Raw genomic sequence first — 8,935 nt, 5'->3', positions numbered from 1 at the left:
TTGTATCAGTTTTGGGATATTTCTGCTTTACTGGAGTATTTATGTTAACTTTCTCTATTACTTCAGTTTTGAAAATACAATTAATAGGCCCTAAACTCTCTTTTGAGACCCACCCATTTTCAACAGCGAACTGCAAAAAAAATCACAGTGTAAATTCGCAATCCAATTCAATTCCCAAACAGTTCTTTTGAATTGCATATTTTGATCAATCTGATTATTTTGAATCTGAATACCTGTTCACAAAGAACAAGTCTGAATTATTAATTTCACCAATCAAAAACACACACTGGACAACGTATCACTCAACAGATCTCTCAACTTGATGTCACTGGAAAATGTCACTATTTTACGAGGTGACTATTTGACTACTCATATGAGTATGAGTTCATATGATGTGAATCATACAAAGACATACTGTGGCAAGTAGGGCAGGCCGAGAGCCGTGGGAACGGAGTGAGGGCGGTGGCACAAGAGTTAATGAGTGCCACCTGCGCCACACTGGTCTCGAGTCCCATGGAGGAGATCTGGAAGGATAAAAGGACGAGTGACGAGTTGCTTTTTTTTGTTGTCAGTAGTCGTCCATGAGGGGCTGCCGCTTTACTTTCGTTTTGTTATATTTATTTTGTGAATAAAGTTATGTTGTCTTCCCTGAACACAAACCTTTGTTACACATACGTTTTTAGAAAAGAAGTTAGAATGAAGCTCAACCCCTAAACATAACCATCACTGTGGTATGGCAGGCCATTTTAGCTTAAATTTTTACAACCGTTACTTGTCGTAATTGCATTTTTACTAGTAAAAAATTTAGTTTGAGATCTTTACAATTCTGTTCGTACTAGTAACAATTACAATTAGAGAGCTCTCTAGTTCATTTATCACTAGTAACAATTATGATTAGAAAGCTCTCTAATTTATTTATTACGATTAAAGGGCTCTCTAACTCAGTTATTTCTAGTAACAATAGTGATTAGAGAGCTCTCTAATTAATTTATTAATGGTAACAATTATGATTGGAGAGCTCTAAATAAATTTTTACTATTCATATGCGATTAGAGAAAATTAGAGAGCTCTACAATTGAATACTTGCTAGTTACAATTACTATTAGAGAGCTTTCTAAATCAATTATTACAGTAAGAATTCCAGAGAGCTCTTTAACCCTTCTGCTCACGTCTTCATCTCACGACTCTCTGCTCTTGGTATTTCTGGAACTGGCCTATCCTGGTTCACTTCCTACCTGTCTGACCGTCAGCATTACATCTCTATTCGCCAGCTAATTCCACTACTGCCCCTGTCTCACATGGTGTTCCCCAGGGTTCTGTTCTTGGACCTCTACTCTTCATCATCTACATACTTCCTTTAGGTAACATTATCCGTCAACAGGGGTCAGAGAAACAGGAAGCAAAAGGATATGTTTTAAGGTGAGTTTTGAAATCCTTTAATGATGAGAGGTCGCAAATGTGTTGGGGAATAGAATTCCGGAGAGTGGGGGCAGCGATACAAAATGCTCTTCCACCAAACAATGCTTGTGTTATGGGATCAACAACAGACATGTATCAGAAGAAATGGATGAGATCAGAAATATACAGGTGTGCAAAACCATGGAGTGCTTTGAACGTGATAATTAGTATCTTGTATTGAATATGAAAGCGAATGGGTAGCCAGTGGAGTCTGTGTAGAATAGGAGTTTTGTGGGAAGATTTATTTGTATATGTGAGGACAGACCCTAGTTGCGAAGTTCTGAATATATTGGATCTTTATTGTTGTGTTGGGTAAGCCATAGAAAAGATAATTATAGTAGTCGAGCTGTGAAGTGATGAAAGTGTGAACCAGGGTCTTAGCATCACTGACATTTAAAAACGGATGTAAACGAATGATATTACAGAGGTGAAAGAAGACAGACTTAGTGAGTGAGGAAATGTGAGGAAGGAAAGAGAGAAGAATCCAAGATTATACCAAGGTTTTTAACAGTGGTGGAAGGTTGAACCAAGACTCCAGCAATATTAACATTGTCAACACAAAAACGGGATGTAATTTGAGGTGAACCAACAAGTAGTAGATCTTTTATCTGTGTTGAGTTTGAGGAAATTGCTGGTCATCCAAGCATTTATATCATCAATACAAGCTGATATAGAGTTGGTGGGGAAATGAACATTGAGTTGAGAACGGATGTGAAGTTGGGTGTCATCTGCGTAGCTATGGAAAATTAAAGCCATGACTTTATGATCTGATTCATGTTATGTACTGTATGTTATGTTATCTATCTCCGTTTATTATGTTACCTATCTCAGTTTATCTGTATTGGGTCTTTGTCGGCTGTCATGTTTATTTGTTATAATATTGTAAAGCGACCTTAAGTTTGCAGAAAGGTGCTATATAAAATAAACATTATTATTATTATTATTATTATTCTGCATGTAAGTTTTAAATATTCTAGCTAAGACAAGAGCTAACTCTAGCTGAGTTCTTATTACAGTGCAATGCATAAGTGAATACACCCATGCTAAAGTTGACTAAAAAGAGGAATAAAAAATCATATTTTGGAAATTGAACTTAATGCCTTAATTTAAAAAATTAGGAAAAATCCAACCTTTAAGGACACCAATTTTCTTTGTGAATGAATAATGTATCGTAAATAAATAAATGTTCTTCCTTAAAATACATGGTGCATAAGTGAGTACACCCCTATGTTAAATTCCCATAAAGGTTGGATTTTTCCTAATTTTTTAAATTAAGGCATTAAGTTCAATTTCCAAAATATGATTTTTTATTCCTCTTTTTAGTCAACTTTAGCATGGGTGTATTCACTTATGCATTGCACTGTATATACATAGTGACGCATCATGCTTGTCACGTGACACAACGCAGCAATAGCGCTGTATGACAGATGTATTGCTTTTTTTCCCGGTTTTCCAAACTTGTTAACTGATATTCCAATTCCGATGAATGTGTTTTTATGTTTTAAACACCTTTATAATGATCATGTTAGCTGATCTATAATGCGCGATGGGCGCCACCATGTTAGCTGTTATGTAGGAAGCCATGTTTGTTTATATTTTTCTGTATAGTAATACGCAGCCATGTGGCTTTGAACACTGTTTGAGTGAACGTAAATGACAGCCGCTTAGCAACCTAAAAACAAACATGGCTACACACATCAGGTGACCATATTTCATTGATATATTGACATTATTGTGCCCTATAAACTTTTGCTGTGGTACTTCTGTAACAATGGAAGTGTCTCTGACATATAAACACATCATGTGCCCGTAAACACTATTTGAGTAGCTTGTTGTGCCACATATGGGACCGTACCACTCAAGTGGTAATATCATTTTCACTTGTTACAGTTAGATAGCTCTCTAATTAAATTTTTATTGGTAAAAATACAATTACAATGAGTAACTCTGGGAGCATTTTAAAGACAAAAGAAAATTGATAGTCTGTCAAGTATATAAATAAATAGGCCTATAAATCCACAACAAAATGCTAATAATTAAAATATAGCCTTAAAATAGCCTAATATATTTTCATTTTGTATATAATGTTCTTGCCCAGTGTTTCCCAATACGTTTTGTCTTATTTACCTTCACCGCGCTTTCAATAATACTCAAGTACCCCTTCATCGGCATCAAAATAGAAGTGTGTTCCTCTTAAAGGGTGTTATATTTGATATCATTCGCCATTTACATTAATTTTCTTTATTCACCTTTAAACTTAATGCAGTCAGCACTGTGGGAGATAAAACAAACTAAGGAAGTTGATTCCTATCCCTTTAATGAGACACCTGAGCTTAAATGTCTATTCCAAGCTTTGTCAGTTCTGAGGGCAATCACTTTCTTTAGAAAGACCTAACAACCAGCTTAAGTACTCTCTGGAGTACATGTACCCCTGATTGGGAATCACAGCTTTAGCCCGAAAAAAGAGTTTGCAGACTATGCCTGATCTTCATTATAATTAGATGCTACCCCAACTCATAAGGATGGCAAACTATGCTGTGTACATTATCACACACAAATCATCTGCAGCAAATAGGAAAATGTGGTGTCGAGAAATTGGGAGAAGGGTCTGCACTGTGGCAGAGGAGGAGACCCATTAGGCCCAATCTGGTATTGGCTCCTCCAAACAAAGCTCTTTGATGCAGGGTATGTTTGAGTTCATATTTTTTTAATTGAGGCTATGGCTGGCTGTGTGAGTGTTATCTGCAGTTCAGGAAATGATGTGATGTTGGTGGCAGTACACACACATATGGATTCCCATTCTGAGGTCAGTGGCTGGCCAGCAGACAGTGCACAGTGAATGAATCATAACCTGCTATTGGCAGTATTTTAATTGCATGGCCTTATTTGGTTATTAGAGTGACCTTGTATATTTTTCCTGCAATGTGAAAAGCAATGAAGACTTAATTGGTATACCAGTGTGGTTTTATTGAACTTTAAGTGCAATACTATATGATGATGATGGCACCTCTAACAGCTGCTCCAGTTTTGTTGTCGGGGCTAATGGGATCAGCCAATGTCTGGATGTCAGATTAGCCAAAGACAAACGAGCTGTATGTAGGCCTACCTCTACATTGAGACTGTAAGGAGCTGCAAGTTTCTGTTAACATAATCATCAGTGATATCAGTGTATTAATCCACTTTACCAGCTATTTCCAAGCACTTTATTGAAGCCATCCTTTACTATATATATACTGTATATATATACACCAGGAATGGGCAACTTTGGTCATGATGAGGGCCAGCATTTTTTCTCCTTTATACTAAGGGGCCAGATTACTAATCCGCACTCACACATTTTACATCATTTTACTCAATTTTCTGTGAAAAAACCAGTGTACAATTAATGCAATGTGTTTTTAAAGAGTTTACCAACTATAAAACTTGTGCAATTATGCTAATTCAAAAGGGCAACTTCATTGTCAGTTAACAAGCAAATGTAAACATCCCAACTGCACTGTCTGTAAATTTGCATCAAACAAATTAACAAATGCCCTATTTTTGATTAGTAGCCTATAGAGAACATTCTCAAGCCACACTCAGAGAACAGTTAAAAAGTGCTTATTAAAAAAATAGTTATTAAAAAATAAATGAATATAAGAACAATTCAGTGCATAAATTTCCATACCAGACCACCCCCAAAACACATTTACCATTTATTCCCACTATCAAAAAGTCTCGAAATGAGAAACTGCTGGTGTCCGACTGAATCAATGTCAGTCAGAAAGTTTGTACAGCCAACTTGCAGTAGCTGAAAGAGAGTGTCATCTGTCAGCCTGTTTCTCTCTTTTGATTTGATGTGCTTCATTGTTAAGAAACTACTTTCACAGATAATAAGTGTTAGCTGCCAAACATGCTTAACATTAACAGTGCAGATTTCTTTGAGGAGGGGAAACGGGACCCAGGTAGCAGTTTCCAAAATTCAAGCCTTCTCTCGTTGCGACATGCCTGAAAAAAGGGGTCTGACTGAAGAGTTGTAGCTGCATCTCTCAAGGCTGCTCATTGACAGCCACGGTCAGAGGGTCTGCGACGAGGTCTGTGCGAGGCTGCATGACATGTCCTGGAATTGAATTTTTAATTGCTCTTGTAGACTTTTTGATTTCTTTTCTGTACTTGGCAAAAAACTTCTCGCATTTGGGAGCATCTTTCGCATCTCCTCGCTCGTTCATAAGCGCCTAGAGGTCTGAAACAATCTGAGACAGTCCTAGTTGTAACTGTGTGTTCAGATTATTCAGATGCACGGTCATATCTGTGAGGAAAAGCCATGATGCAACTAAATTCTGGATCCCGTAGTTTGCTGCAGTAAGCGCTTGTGTCTGATTTGATATTGTCCTCCAAAAACAGAGGAATTTCAATGCGCAGCACAAAGAATCTTTCCAGATACTTCCCACGGCTCATCCATCTGATGTCAGTGTGCATCAGTAAATGCCCATAAGCAGCACTGACATAATCAAAAAAGACTTTCGTCACGTCATTCATGAAATGGCTGAAGTCCAGAATCTTCGTACACAGGGCCTCCTGTAACAAAGAAAATTACAGATCATGTTACATAACGAAATAAAAAATAAGCCAACTAACCTGATGTATTGCAGTAGTGGACTGTTAATGCCACTCTTCTGAAGAAGCCCAGCGAATCCAGATTATGTTTATTGCATTGCTGATGCTCCATCAGTAACAATAGCGGACAATTTAGCACATTCTCAACAGCTTTGAAAATATCCTCTACCTTCGTGGTGCCGTGTAATGAAGCCAACTCTTAACAACTCCTCTTGAACATCAAAGTCCTCACAAAGATCAGGAGCTGATTGACATCTGTCACAACTGTGCTTTCATCCTGTACGTATAATCATGCTGTAAAGTATTTGCAATTGTTAATTGCATGTTTAAGCTTTTCTTGGACTTGACATTGAATGTCAGAAATTTGACGTGTTACTATTCGGCGGGACAAAGATAGAGATTCAATGTTCTTGGCCATTTTCTTGTCTCCAAATGGTTTAGTCATCTCAATCACATATTGCTTTACAATTTCGCCCTCTAATAACGTATTTTCTGCTTTCACAGGCACAAGTGAAACCGCATAAGATGCCTTTCTTGCACCGTTTTGTTAACAATATATTTTAAGAGCAATTTTGGCATCACTGGTGTATCTTTCATACTCCTCTTTGTGTGCAGCAGTGTAATCGCAATTTCAATTAAAATCCTTCATTGCAGATCCAAACACGATTTTCATTGTCAATTTTTCTTTTCGTTTTGCTCATTTTGGTTCACATAAGAGAGTACATGCCAGTTGTCCATCCCTGATATACACTCACTGGCCACTTTATTAGGTACACCTGTTCAACTGCTCGTTAATACAAATATCCAATCAATCACATGGCAACAATTCATGGTCAAGACAATCTGCTGAAGTGGATGGGGAAGAAAGGTGATTTAAGAGACTTTGAACATGGCAGACAGGCTGATCTACTGGGATTTCCAAGCACAACCATCTCTAGGGTATCAGAGAATGGTCTGAAAAAAAGTGATGATATCCAGTAAGTGGCAGTTCTTGGGTGAAAATGCCGTGTTGAGAACGGCCAGACTGGTTCGAGCTGATAGAAAGGCAACAGTAACTCAAATAACCACTCGTTACCACTCGGTTTGTAGAAGAGGATCTCTGAACTCACAACACGTCAAACCTTGAAGCAGATGGGCTACAGCAGCAGAAGACACACCGGGTGCCACTCCTGTCAGTTAAGAACAGGAAACTGAGGCTACAATTCACATGGGCTTACCAAAAGTGGAAAATAGAACATTGGAAAAAATGGAGGCATCATGGAAGTGCAGCCGTAAAATCAGCAGCAAGCTGCTATCATGTCAATATGGTCCAAAATCTCTGAGGAATGTTTCCAGCACGTTGTTGAATCAATGCCACAAAGAAGTTCTGAAGGCAAAAGTGGATCCAACCTATTGGCAAGGTGTACCTAATAAAGTGTACGTTCAAAAGCTTGCAGCCAGTAGTTTTTTGTTTTTGTTTTTGTTTTGTTTGTTTCAAGAAATGTATACTTTTTTCAGCAAGAATAAATTAAAATAGAAAACAGTTATTTTAAATAGTTTTTAATGTTATTATTTGATTAAAACTACAGTGAAAACAGTAATACTGTGAAAAATGATTACCCTTTACCATAAGGTACATTAGTTAATGCATTAACTAATATTAACTAACAATTAGCAAAACATTTGTAACAGTATTTATTAATCTTCTTTGTTAATATTAGTTGATAAACATGTTAATTGTTAGTTCATGTTAGCTCAGATCAATTAAATAATAGTAAACAACTAAAAACATTTTATTTTATAATGCATTAAATGTTTAAATTAGCATTAACTAAGATTAATAAATGCTTTAGAAGTATTTTTCTTGATAACTTTCATGATAGTGAAACTCAAGAGTCTCAAGAGATTCTTTCAAGAGTCTCTTACTGACTCAGATTTTTCTGATCAGAATTTACTTCTTTTTGTTTTTACACTTTCATCACACTGAAAATCAAAAGCTGGCTCAAACTAAATTTAGGATTACCCAAGCAGCCACTTAAACCTGCTTCGTGATAATGTGTTTGAATATATACCAAAAGAGTTTCAACCCTGCACTCTACACTGAAATGAGCCTCAATTTCAGGTTGATTATGTCTCTTCTCTTGATATATGCAGAATCTTCCCATGTAGTCACCGTATGGCCATTGAGCAGGGATGCCCTCCACATTAGAAGTAATTCACACTTCAACTTCAGTCAAGCACCATCAGCGGCTAAAACCCTGGATTGCTTGTGAATAAAATCACAGTCATGACAGCTGTGCAAAATGTCGCCTCAGAAACATTAAGCGGTATTCATAATTCTTTCAAACAAGTGCACTGCTTACAGATTCAGAATATGTTTAACTCAGCTCTGTAAACTGTCAGCGGCTGGATTGCAACAGATCCACGATGTTCAGTTGTGTGTGGAAATGGGACAGCATTAAACAACACAATATTATAAGGTATTTAAAGGGGTATTTTTTACATTAAGGATTATGGAGTTTGGATCAAACCAAATGTATCCCTCACTGTGACTTAATCTAGGTTTGTTCAATAAAGGTAACATGGTATTTTCCAACATAATCTTCTGGCCTTTTGTTTAACCACAGTCTCTGAGGAGAAGGTCACAGGATAAATCTGATAGTTCCTGAGAGGCTCTGATCACTGGCATTTTTTAGCTGATAACTTGAGTCATAAATGCCATGTGAATCACTCAGGAGAAGCTGGAAAATGTAAATTAAATTATATTATATTATATTATATTATATTATATTATATTATATTATATTATATTATATTATATTATATTATATTATATTATATTATATTATATTATATTATATTATATTATATTATATTATATTATATTATATTATATTATATT

Source organism: Abramis brama, assembly GCF_963993115.1.
Source record: "Abramis brama genome assembly, chromosome: 11".
NCBI classification, from domain to species: Eukaryota; Metazoa; Chordata; class Actinopteri; order Cypriniformes; family Leuciscidae; genus Abramis; species Abramis brama.
Note: the sequence above shows the minus strand (reverse complement) of the source record.